The following is a 14,603-nucleotide window of genomic DNA, read 5'->3' on the forward strand; positions in this document are numbered from 1 at the left end:
CAGAACGTTTTAAATACAAAATCATAAAAATACATAATTTTAAACAACATACCTATTAGAAAAAATATTTTTTTTAAATATGGGTACCAATTAGAGGTGAGTTAGAAATACTGTCACCAGTTTGTTTACTCAAGTGTCGAATGAAACTACCCATGCTCAGTACGTGTGGCCCAATAAACTCGTTCCAAAAAAACTTGTATTGATATCATCGCGAGTCGCTGGCTAGTTGGTAGACTTTCAATACTATTGACATTAAATGCGCGCGAATGAGATAGCACTTGAATACAATTATATTTTAATTTATTAGTCTATGCATGCGAATGACATCATCTTATGTATGAACAAATAGGTCATAATTTTTCTGTTGCAGCATATTATTCCCTCGGAAATGTGGTGAGGTGACTAAGGTGACGCAGTTTACAATAAAAAATCATTGTTATTTATTTTATGTTAACAAGAATATTATAACATAACATAAAAAAACTCATAAATTTAAAATGTGTTTAAAATTTTATAATAAATGAGACATTTCGAAAACCCCTACTTAGTGTATTTTTAGCGATTCTATTAAAGTCGATATTTCAAATACTAATATGGAGTTAAGTTTAAGTTCCAGTTCAGTATGAGACTTATGTCGCATACGCACGCCAACCGCTCTATATAGTATTCCAAATACTAGTAAGTATTTTGGAACAAGTTTTGATACTAAGTATTTTTTTCTACTGGTAGTAAGTATACTTAGTCTTCAAAATCGACCAGTTTTCCCACCTCTAGTATCGAACCGATCGGGACCCAAATTTGCATCCATAGAATGTTTTACTAAGATATTTTACCTTATTATTAGATGAATGGATTCAGCTCAAAATTAACGTACCAAATTGCACTTTTTTAAAATCAATTATGTTTTATTTTTATAGTTAAGAACGTAGTATTCCGTACTGAATACTATAGATATTGTGTACATGCATAATAATGGTAGGTATGTATTAAATTTTATCTTAGAATTAACAAAAACTTAATATCCATTATGATCTAGTTTATCCGCATAAAAGTTAGTACAATTCAAATAGTATCTATAATAATTAACTTATTCAATAATAATATAATTAAAAATTAAAAAAAATTACAGTCAAATCTTGCTGGAGGATTATTTACGTAATAATGTAGTTAGTTATTGGAACTATTTCCGATGTGAGACTTGTTCGTTTGAGATATGTTAGAGATCCATTCGTTAAACCTTTTAGGTCAGTGCTCTGAATTCATGCATTGAAAGAACAACATAATAATATGCATTTCCCATTCAACATTCTCACATAGAAAATCAAAATTACCTACAAATTGTATTTCTTTCACAAGTTACGTTTTATTTATGACCGGTTGAGTATGCAAAAAGAGTTTAAATTATTATATTTTCTGTTTTTTTTTTTTTTAATATTTATGTAGGTAGGTAAGTAGTATTTTTTTTTAATTAATAGTATTTATACAATAACTGTTAATATATCCAATTTTATTGATTGTCGATATGCTAAACATATTCGCCTACCAATGTTTCAGTAATCTAAATAGGTATGTTACTTTACTGAAATAATGTTATTTTTTAATTAAGCTTGCTCCAAATTGAAGCATAATATAGGCCTCCATTGACGGGAAGTTATATTACAACAGATGTTAACGAGGAATGAGATTGTTACCAATTTGCCAAACCAATTGGGTTTATCAAATTATTTTCTACGATTAAAAATGACGCTAATTACAGTCACAAATTGAGGTAATTTCATACATACATAGTTTGAAAACATCTCATCCATATACCCACTAGAAAAAAATACTACACCTGACGAGTTACCCAGTGGTTACAGATTAATGTCCCTTCGGGTGTCGTATTTTTTTCTAAAAAATAATTTTTCTAATGGGTATGTGCATGACATGTTTTCAAATGGTGTATGTTCAATATGTATACAGAATGTTACATTCTTAAATCTAATTCGTTCAATAAAAGAATTAATAGTTCAATAAGTTATTTCATACATTCAGTTTCTTAAGTAATGATATAGTTATGATTAAATTTAACCCTCCCTTTACGATGCTAATAAATTTCGTCCATTCCAACAATATTAGGTAAAGAGAAAGTGCATATTTTGGCATTTATCATTATTTGATATTTTTTAATTTATAAAATGATCAAAAAGGCTTTAAAAATGTATACTTTATAAAATATAATCATATGATTATTTTTATACATTCTTACAGTCTTAAGTCATAATACTATCTTGATCTCATGCCTTAGTTTCATATCTCTTTCTCACAATTGAGTATGTTGCTCTCTGTCACATATACTTTAGGATCTAGATCTTTTTTGTTCGTAATGGAATGCAACATTCTGTATGCAATAATTAATAACAGATAAACGCAATCTGATAGATATCTAATAATTATATATATTTACTGGATATTACTATCGTTTTGAAAATAATACAATTTGGATAGTATGTCGATGATTCTAGGAATAGCCGAAATATAAATATATATTATAATTAGAATAGTGCATTATAACTGAAATATTTGCAGTTTAATGGGCTAAAGTGACGGGGTGTAATGAGTAGTTAATGGGCATAGGTACTTTGAAACTGATAATAAAATAATTAAAAAAATTAATTAAATTTTTTGTTGAATTATTATGCTCAATATGCTCAAACTTGTACTTGATATGAAGTAAATAAAAAACAAACAAAAAAAAATATAGAATACTGAAATGTAATTTTGACATTTCATCTTGATTTCCACAGTAACGCACGTATATATTAATAATTTAGTTGCTAGGACCACCCGCTTAGCAATCAATAATAGTCTTTTACTTTTTACGGATTTTTCTGAAATGACTTTCCATACAAAACAGAATTAACTGAAAATGAGTTCAATTCTGCTTAAAGATGGCTAAAAGTATTTAAAGAATGCATTGGCATCGTGTTCAGATATATTCTAAAAGTTTCAAATGTCTAGCTAGTCGAGAAGTTAGTTAAAAATTGATTGCAATATTTGCACTGGACAAACAATCACCAGACAAACAAGAATACGAGCTAATAAAAACGTCGTAATAACACTTATTTTAAACTCTTTTAGTGTAACTCTAATGGTATGATGCTAAATTATTCTACGATAATAAGTTTAAAAGTTTTTATAATCATTTTACTTCGCAATCTAATTCGATATAATCAATCACAGTCTGGTTTCTGCAATCTAATATATAATTTTCAAAAGTTTGATTACGTTTTTTATTGTTTTTTCGAGGCTAATCTCCAAACAAATTATAGAAATATTAAAATGGTTAGCATCAATCATTGCAAGTACTAACGAAATCATATAAAGTCAAAATATTATTAGTTTTCACGTTATTGCAAGAGTATTTTTTGGTTGTATTTTGATATATTCTTGTTTTCAAACATATTATATTCTTATATCTACATATTTCACATTTTGCTACAGCTTACATCTATGTACATAATATTTATTTTCATTTCGAGTCTACAAGTATATCAATAAGCACTGTACTATGCTTCTAGCTAGTAAATGCGAGTAAAAATGAATTATTTTAATAATTATCTTCTTATTTTTATGACACATCCATTAATAGACGGTGACGATGATATTGGCAATTTCTTCCATATATATTGCTGCTCAAGATGTAGTATTTAGCTCAAACCAGTATCTGAGATATATAACCAAGAACGTCATTCTTCTTCCCAGAAATCTTCTTTTTAATACGATGAAGAGTTGACAATTCTTAAGATGTCAAATTGTCTTACCAAAGCTTTTTAATATGGAGATGAGAATCTTCTGCCTTTCTTCTACGTCTTTAGGTGTCATTCCCTATTAGAGGTCGGGCACCATAAGGATTAACTTGACTTTTTTGAGTCTAGGACGATTCGGCGCCGGTACGTCTGGGCACCACGCAATCGAATGAAATTCCAAAATACATAGACGTTCTTGAAATATAGGTACCTTTAAAATTTATATTAAATATTATTATTTATATTTCAATTGTTATATTATTAATTAATAGTTGGTGAGAATTTAAACATGCACACGTAAATAATGATTTGATTGTGCATATGTTTAAGTTACAACGAGAAGTGAGTTCTTTTATTTTATATAAAGCCTCAGGCATGATAATTCTCAATTTGCAATAAAAAACATTTTGCTAAGAGTAAATTAAAACCACTAAGCAGTAGATAGAAACTGATTAAAATTCCTCGTCTATTTTATGTATAAAATCCTAACGAAAGTTATTTCATTCTATAGTATGGCGCCCAATTGTCCTGGCACCCAATTGTCTTATACCCACTTTTCGTATGTTGCCCGAAACAGTTTGGTGAAGCTACACTGGAAATGAGGCATCTTCACCGCCATTGATCTTCCTGTGAATAATGATTTGCTGAATGCTATTTTTCTGTCTTCATAACATAATGTGGTCGAGTTATTGTGTTTTTTTAGTTTTCTAGTTTTTATGTTACGCAGACCTTCTTGGTTTTTTCCCATTTGTTTGAAGATGGCAACACTACAACTCACCCTGTCTTCTCTCGTTTTTTCTCTTAACTCTCCGTGATATTTTTTGTTTAGAATCCATCCTCCATACAATAGAAAATAATTCATATATATGTGTTTGTGTTATGTGTTATATAAAAAAATATAACACATAACTCATCTTTTAAATTGATTACTCAACCTGTTACTTTTTTTTAAATAGTGGATGTATTACTGCTTGACAATATACACTACTTGCATATGTGAAAATTTATCATTAAAATGATATCATGCAATATTATATCTTAAAGACATTTCGACAGAATAATAACATAATTGTACCTGAATATGATTGACCGTAGCATTAAATTGTTTTTACTAAAGTTCGTCACGATTCCAGTAAAAAAAAGTACATATTATATCTCATAATTCATCAAAAATAATTGTATTATAATATCAATATCTTATTACATACTTAACTCTTTTTATAGGCAGAAAAATAAAAAGTTTTTTTTTTGCAAAAAAAAATGTTTGAAACTTGATACCCGGTAAATAAAAATAAAAAATAAATATTGCTATTAAGACAAGGGTATTTTAATATTTTGTTCTTGTCCAAGATATTAATCTTGGACAAGAATAAAATATTGATATCATTTTTCCATTTTTTTTGTATTACCTACATGCAAACGAAATAGGGAAATATTATTTATTTATTCCTGGAAAATGGTACTTACGGGTATTTTGATTTATTATTTTATTTAACTGTGTACTCTGAGAATATACATACTAACAAAAAATAAACAATACCACATGCTTTATAATATTATAAAAAAACAAACACTTTAATATTACTTATGTAAATTATGATTATTTTCTTGCACCAAAACAAGAGAAAAATTTATAATGTAATTACTATTTACTAGTTTTTAATTGAATGGAAAATAAGTAATTATTTTATCAGAATTGGATTATCTATTCCTACACACGCTATGAATAGTACCCATATACCTACTATGGGAGCATTTTGTAGCATTTTAATGGAAAAAAAATCACCCAGTATGATAATTACAATTTATAAAACTACCAAAACTTAACAGTTAACTTATCTGTTTTTCTTTCTTTTTATATTACAAAATATGGTTTTTTTTCCTTTTGGCCAACTTATTATGTTTGTTTATGCATAGTTCAAACATAAATTGAAATAACAATTTGTGAACTCAAACCCTCAAGCCACGATTTGACAAATGTGCATCGTGGGTACTTTAATACATCAATAATGTTATTTATTAATTAAACTCGCTCATATATTGTATAATTAAATTGTATTTTTTTCATATTTTCTTATATAGGTATATTAAAATTTAAACACGCTATGTGAATATGAAAATAGGTTAAAATTCGTACCTATTTTAAATGCTCTGAGTTGTTGATTTTTTTTTAATTTAGAAGATTTTCAGATAATTAATAATTCTCATAGTGATTGATCATATGCTAATGTCACTTTAACTGTCGGAATTTATTTATTTCTACGATCCCTACTGAAATAAAATGTCCAATAAATTCACTCCCAAAAAGAAAACGATTGGCCAAAGACGCCCCCGCCACATCTCGATACTTCTTTTCCACTATCCACATGCTTTCCAAATAAAATATAGCTGGCGAAATATTTTTCTCAACAGTCCCGATCCTAAATAAATATTTATCTTTCATTTTAACTTCAAAAATAACCTTCAGGAAAAATGCCGCGTTTGACTTTTTTCGATTGTTATTTTTAAACACTCTCCATTGAATAAAAAATATAATAATATATATAACCATGCTATTCTTTAGGATTTACATGTTTATCTCTAAGAAAGTATTTGTTTTATTTATTATACCCATCGGACTTGGATAGTTTATATAAATTAAATAATAATGAAAAAATAAGGCAATAAATACATAAATTCTGTCTGGATATTTTAAACAATTTTAGTATTTATAATTAAGCCGTGTACACATAGAAAAAGTTGGTAATTACATAACATAAATATTTATTATATTTATTATTATTATCAACAACCATGTCCTTGCTTTTTCATTCATACAAGGTGGTTGTTGGTAATTTTGAACAATCACAAACACTCAGGCTTTGAGAAAATCACATAAATATATTGTGTCCTCACCGGCAATCGAACGCAGAGTTTCCAGATGGAAGGCCAACACCTTACGCACTGCACTGTGGGAGCCGCCTTTTTATTATAATTATCATAATCTATGTTAAGATTAATTCTTTTAATAAGTTGTTGCGCTAAAAATAGATTCGATTCGAGTACTTTTTCCGAGATTTAATGGGCAAATTGAGCCAAGTTGTCATTTGTATGATGTTAGTATGACTAGTAAGTGTAGGTATAATATAATAACATTATGATCAAGTTAAAAATCACACCTGCTCTTTATGCCGCAGATATGGGTATGGTGCGAAAATCATGAAATATTAGTTTTTTTTATATAATAAGATTTATTCAGAGAAAATGTTTTCGTAACAGTTGCCTTATAATCATTTCTTGTAAAAAAGTCATTTAATATTACCTCAACATCAAAAATTTATTATATTTTTGTTTACTTGTCTTGAAAGTACCTACATTATTTTATTAATTCTGTAGGCTATGTTCAGGTAATCATGGCGTCTATCAGTGAACTAATATTCCATTTTTTTTTAAATGTATAACTCTAGGGTTTTGTCATATTATATTATGCACTTACATACTAATTACATATTTCACTTACCTTGTCACCTATCAAGTTTGATTGATAGATATTGAAAAGTGTAACTTAACAAGAGCCACCCGATTTGAGAAGGAATAAAAACAAAATTAAGAATTATCATTAATAATAAATATTATGTATGTACCTATGTATGTCATAAAATAATTACCTACCAACATTGTTATATCATTTTCACAGTAATTTTTCAGTACCTAGTTTAAACTGCACTATTTTGCTCAATGTTAAAATATTGTAAAAACACTCGTTAAATGGAAAATAAATCTAAAATCTAGTGTGCTTTCCTATTTCATATTCGATTTTAAGTATTTTCTGGTACCTATATATATTCAATTGCCCATATTTATATAGAATACACATAAGCAAAAGCTTACGTACCCTCCCTTAATGCACGGTTCTTATTTATTTATCCCCAAACTGCATTCGCAAAGGCATTGTGCGGAATTTCCATCGGTAGAACTAATAAATTGTAGTTATCGATGCGGTAATGCGACCATTAAAACGGCTCCACTCTTTATCGCCCCAGAGTGTGCAATTTTGGGTGGAGTGGATTTCTTAACAAACCCTTCTTGTATGATGACAAGTTTGTTGTTAGAAACTTCACACATAAGAATATTTTAATACACTTAAAATGTAAACAAAGAAAAGAAAACAAAACACTTTAAAAAGAGTTTTCGTATTATTATAAGTATCTCTGTTTATGTGTATTTTTATTGTTTTGATATTACATTTAAATTTGTGTCGCTTATTTATCTAATGATATTGGTATCTGTTACATAACATTATAGTGAATTTTGTAACATCAAAACTGTGGCCATGAAAAACATCAAGATTACCTGTTTTTATATTTTTCTATCTGTTCTCTGAAAAAACAGTAAACAATCAACATTCATCTCTATATCCTTTACTTTATGACTGAGAATGCTTATCACTGAAATTTTAGTCTTCTTCCAACTAAAGTGATCCTCCACTGATCTTGTTGATTCAGTAGCTTTTTTGATGGCGTCACTCTATCTAGAAGACGCACGCCCCTCCCAAACTTCTCCATACCACGCACCACCATAGATCAGGTTTAACTCCAAGCTGCTCAGATTTTTTTGAACAGGTAGCCGAAGAATTGGAAAACGTGTCTCTTGCAGTTGGCCGAGAGAGGTTTTTGATGTCAAGCAGTCCAGTACACTTAATCATCCATGGCATGCAGAAAATCCTACGCCAGCGCCATATCTCAAACAAGTCAATTCTTTTCCTATAGATTTCTCTGAAAGTCCGCATTTAAACACAGTATAGGAAGATTGAATATATTAACATTTTCATAAGTTTTTTTTAGTGTTAGTAATTTAATTTAATAAAACGCAAATTTTTATTGTATATACTTTTTCCACTTTAACTTTATTTATCTTAATTATATCTGAACCAGTTTTTTCCGCCTCAGAAGGATATTTTCAATTAAATAATCTTCATACAACAGGCATTTATCAAAACAAATTGAAAAATTGACACAATTAATCAACCAATAGATTGCATCCAATTATAGTATGTCAATAACGATTAAATTTAAATTAATGAAATTGGATATTAATATTTAATAATACCTCATTAGGAACACTAAATCAAATATTCTAAATTATTAACATAAAACAAAAATATAAAGCAATAAACAATAACACAGTTTAATATATCATCAAACAAATATTTATGATTAATCAATATCTAAAAACACAACACATTTGATTAATAATTTACAATATAAAAATACAGTATTTACCACTTGATGGACAAACGAGTAATATAATCAGTATCATTAAATTACATTAATAATACAATGCATTTGCACCATGAATTGACATTTAACAGAATAAAAGATTTTTTTTCAGTAGTTTTTATAGTGCTGCAATTTTTTCATGTCTTGGTAAGATGATTCATTACGTCATTTTTATATGAAAACAATCACTTTTCCCAACATGTTTAGTAAAATATGTCATTCAAAAACCTCTCAATTAACTTATATTTTTAAACATCTTACTTATTATGTTACTTTTCACAGTAGTATCACACTACAGCTTCTGTGAATAGCGCAAACACCTGATCGCATCATTACTGTCGGTTAAGTGTCACATTTGATTAGAGAATCCAATCCCGAGCCAAAATTCTGATCCCGGGATTTCGGGATTACAATTTGACAATCCCGGGATCCCGGGACTGGTCCCGGGATTGGCATTTTTTCCATTGTTAATATAAAATTTTTATATTTACAAATAACATTGATAAAATCGGTCAAAAATAAATCTAGTATAATTTATACTATTTAAGATATTTATTGTTAACATTGTATATGTTCAATCTTGGAAATACACAAGTTTAATGGAGTAAATAATATTGTAATTTATGTAATAATAATGAATTTATTAGGAGATTGCTGTTTCTGATAGTAAAGACTCAATGAATGGATTAGCGAGATTTATAATAGTAAACCAAAATAATCATGGCGTATTTATGGCCTTTCCGCTTCATAAATCTAATAAGTCAGATACATATTAAACTGCCGTAAAACGTATGATATCATGGTGGAATTACTTTGTGAAAAGTGCGAAGCATTGTTTTTTTGAAGCATTTTTAATAATTCATGTGAAAAAATAAAATGAATCGGCAACCTACACATGGGTATAAATCAAACTTCATTCAAACTCAGTTTATTTCTAATGTAGTTATTTTTTATTAAAAGTATTTTTTATATTTTCGCTTTTATTTTATTTTCCATAAAAATTGATAAAAAAATCAATCCCGAAATCCCGGGATTATGTTTATCAATCCCGGGATTCAAAGGTATCGAAAATAACTCGAGATCCCGGGATCCCGGGATTCGGGATCCCGGGATTGGAATCCCTACATTTGATGCCTCTTGCCATATTATTATTATGACTTGTTTTGACATACCGAAAATCCACCATTTATTTTTGTGTTATCTAGCTTATTTTTGTAACTCGTTCTGGTATATTTGTGTGATGACTATAAATGGCAACACTGATGATATCATTAACCATACTAAGTACCAAACTCCACCACGGTGCACAGCAAGTAGATAATAATGCGACCTGAGCCGCTAGATTTTCATTTCCTTCCACTCCTTGCTGCGGGCCAAAAATAATTATAAAAGGCATTATTTTATAATGCTAGTTATTTTGCATCGCTTGCAGTGTGCAACGCTAAACGAATTGTTTATCTTTCTACCGAGGCGACACAATAATAAATATACAGCCACGGTAACCACAAAACGTTTAATATAACCTTTTTTGCTAACCGTACATTAACTTCGCATATACTGTAAAATATGTGTATATTACATTATATCTGTGTTTAGTTGGTGGTAGTTGCATGTGCAATTATGAAGTCAGGTGTTTCGGATTCGAACTCCGCGTCTGGAAAATTATATTTAGGGCCAAAGAATGGGCCTAATAAATTCAGTAAGTGGCTAAAATATGTTTATTGTAAAAAAATCTGTTAAGAAACCTCCTCGTAAGGCGGCCAAGATCCATATCAGATTGTTTGAAGAAAACACTTCTAAATCTGTATATTACGATTTTGATTTAGTAATCCTAGGATTATTTATACCAATAAATATGCAGTAGCATTATTTATTTAATTGATCCAGAATGCCGGCCTATTTAAAATATAAAATACAACAGTAAAACAGAATATCATTTTATGTACCGTTCCATTTAAAAAGAAAAACTACAATAAAATCAGTATATTTTATTATGAAAAACAGGTTAAATGGGTTCACAACAAAGAAAGGATCAAGTAATTTAGTATTTGAGTTCCTGAATGGAAGTTGTATTGAACATATCAAAAGAAAATGAATACTTGCATTGAAGACTAATAGAGAAATTGGCTTTAAAAAATCTATTTGCAAAAGGTCACGATTTCTTGTCTGCCTAGTGGGGACACGAAATTGGATCATACTCAATAATTTGGGCTAGTTAATTTACAGTACGTTGTAAACATAACCAAAATTTCAGCTATTTGTTTTTTGCAATATGACGTCTTTATATCTAACATATGACTTTTGATCATACAACCGTAGTCAACTCGTGGCTTGTTTAATCAAATAGTATAGTCTGACGTCTTAATAAAATAGTGATCAGGTCATAATAATATCTATGTAGGTTTAATATTAAAAAAAACTTAATTTTGAATAAATTATTTTTTGGCATACACACAATATAAATATCTCCTTTAAAAAAAGGTTATATTTGCAACGCAAGATTTTTTATACACACATATATAATATATTCGTGTTTAAGGATAGATAGACACGCAATCAAGTAAGAGGGCAATCAAAGCTACAGATGTACCATTTTAATTTTGAAAGATTTATCTTCATTTTGTTCATTTATAAAATATAACTAATGATCTTGTTATTTCCAAGATGTTATCACAATATCTTTGTTTGATATATTTGAGCATGCGCTCTATAATTAAATCCAATACCACCGGTCATGTCATGTATCTACAACGTGAAACTAAAAATAAAAACTCTCTGTTTAATTGTAATCAATATAACAAGTTTTGCGGGCAATTAACGTGCTTTATTTCGGAAGATTTATTCGGATGTTAATCACGATAAAGGAAGCGGATAATTGCCTTTTTGATATTGCTGCATTTGAAATCATAACGAGGCGTTAGATGTCACTTTTTGGAGATAAATAATATTTTAATTACAGGCGTGTGTTGTTGCTTCGTTTATATTTATATCTCTTGATTTGCTTCCGGACATTTTTTTATATCTGAACGCCAGAGGTAAATTGCTGTTCTGATGGACTAGGGTTTTTGAATTGTTACGTACTTGGCATCTGGTTTTCTAGTTAAATCACTTAATATAAAAAAAACCTGTAAATAGAACCGGAACCAAAGAGGGAACACTGAGAAACCCTCCATTATTTTGCAACCGGTTTGATTACGAATATCGAAAACAACGAACCGCAACCATAGCATTTTGAAATGTCAGGTTTTTGAAGTTATACTTATTTTGGGGCGTTTGGTAGAGAATGAAATTGAGAGCTGCGCGCGCACACCGTTACGAAAGTGCGCGACAGTATGAAGTTAGCTGCGATTCAGTCAGATGTATACAAACAAACGTTTTTTAGAAGAATTGTTCCATTGCCTAGGCAACGAATTTATTATTGTCGGCCATTTGCAATTCCCTACGTAAACGTCAAAGTGACAGTTGTTACTTTAAAAATAAAAACAACGAGAAATATTTATATAATAAAGTGTTTCGAAATGAACCAACGATGCTCCAATAAGCGACCCTTTTTCTTGAGTATATAATTTAATAAGATAATTAAGAGCTAGTCGAAGAATCTAGGTAATCACAAGTTTTGTTTTTGTTTTGTTTCGCCAAAGAAGTATAACTTCTAACGCGCATACATAAGTACACGCGCCGATTTTTTTCTCTTAATATATGTATTTTATTATTTTTATCAATAATTGTTATAACTCTAATAACAATATGCTTTACCCAGTAATGATTCCTGAAAAAATAGTATAGGCACATATTTTTGAGTTGTGAAATAACTATTACCTATAACCAAGTCATTTATACCCACCCACCTTATAAGTATGTCATACTTTTAATTTAGAACTAGGATCAACCCCTGAATTCGGGGGTTCCAATTTTCGATTTTATAGAATCGGTCAAAGAATCGACGGAAAATCATAGTTTACCTCTGGGGTCAGTATGTTGCATATCTAACATATTTGGTGCAGTATTTTTTAGCATCATAATATAACACACCAATATAAAATTATGAAATCGTTTCCTGTGTTATGGATCAGAACCTTAGTACTCATAAAATCCAAATTAAACAATAATTTTCAAAATGTAAATGTAACCATTTATTACTAGAATGATAATTCACAAGTTTATAATTAAAGATTGTGTTTATTCCTTTTGAGACCTAAGTTACCATCATAATATAATGAAATAACCAGGTAATATAATTATATAAGTAGGTACTGAATTTATCAAAATATTGTATGTTGTTTAAATAAAATTAAAATGCTTTCGTGAAGCTTTTATTAAGGTCTCACTTGCAAAGATCTCGTCAAACTGACGTGAGTTATTTCAAGAAAATAATTATCATATCACTGTCAAAGGTAATATTCATCATTTACATTAAAGAGTGTCTAAATTTTGGCTGACGTTTAGGAAGTGAATTTCCGTCGGAACTTTTGTCTGTTTTGAAAACACCTGAACCCTTTCGTATTGTAAATTAATCATCCTTAACTCACTGCCTTTTATATAAGGTTTCCATTATTTTGCTGTATACAAAACTTGTAATCAGTTTGTACTTAAGTTATCGATAAATAATTCAGAGCAAGAACTCGTTAACGATCTTTTCTCACGAGATACCCAAAAACAAAAGCGTTTTCTTTAACAACTGACTTCAAAATCTGGCCTAGCCGAAAACTTTTTAAATTTCCTAAATCAGGTTAGACAAATCTCAGCTTGCTTTGGCATTATGCTTCTTTGCAAACTGTAAATTGCCTATATTTTAAAAGTAAAGATAAAATAAATCAAATCATTTTTTTATTGAATTTATTGAAGTGTTTATGATGATTTGATACCAAAATTGTTTTTCTTCGAGTCGTATCGCTACTAAATTATGCGAAAGTGGCGTAATACTAAGAAACATATTTGTAATAAATTATATTAACAACTTCCAACTTCTGCCACTGAGTTGGGATCATAAATATTATAAAGAAGAGATTGGTTTTAAAATAAATATGTTAACAAGAACACATTTCTGCCAGCGTTCAAATTTAATAGTCTAATAAACTTTCAACTGAAATAAATGCGATGATTTCAAATATCAATTTAGAAGAAATCTTTTGAAAATAATGGGCATAGAAAATATTTTACTATCAATGAATATTTAGTAAGTATAACAGTCAATACCTATGTATGTGTGTGATAAACCCTTCATCTTAACGTAACAGAAATTTAAATAATTATGAGTAGCATTACGCGACATAGAGATACCGATGCCAAACTAACGTTTTAATTACCAGCTCCAGTTTTTTTATTGGCGTTTAGCTTCCAAATACGGATTTGGCATATGAAATTAAGTCTAGTGTTTTTCAATAACATAAGAATTTTAAAGTTTTTCTTACGGGCCACATGCTCAGCGTAGGTCAAACTGGAGGTTTTATGGAATTTTAAGAGCATAAACCTGGACATTCCTTAAACGTTGTAGATAATCTATTTGTAAATAATTTTAAAGCCTTATTATCCTTTATATTTATTTTAAACATTTGAT

The 14,603-nt window shown here is 29.0% G+C and overlaps 1 protein-coding gene across 1 annotated transcript in view; it reads left to right on the forward strand.

Moving 5' to 3' along the window:
* LOC147068358 (monocarboxylate transporter 10-like) overlaps nt 1–14,603 on the forward strand; it is a 258,462-nt gene that overhangs the window by 213,045 nt on the left and 30,814 nt on the right. The window lies entirely within an intron of this gene.

The sequence above is a fragment of the Rhyacophila brunnea genome, unplaced genomic scaffold (assembly GCF_057557595.1).
Source record: "Rhyacophila brunnea isolate RB1 unplaced genomic scaffold, BYU_Rbru_1.0 scaffold_3, whole genome shotgun sequence".
Taxonomy (NCBI): domain Eukaryota; kingdom Metazoa; phylum Arthropoda; class Insecta; order Trichoptera; family Rhyacophilidae; genus Rhyacophila; species Rhyacophila brunnea.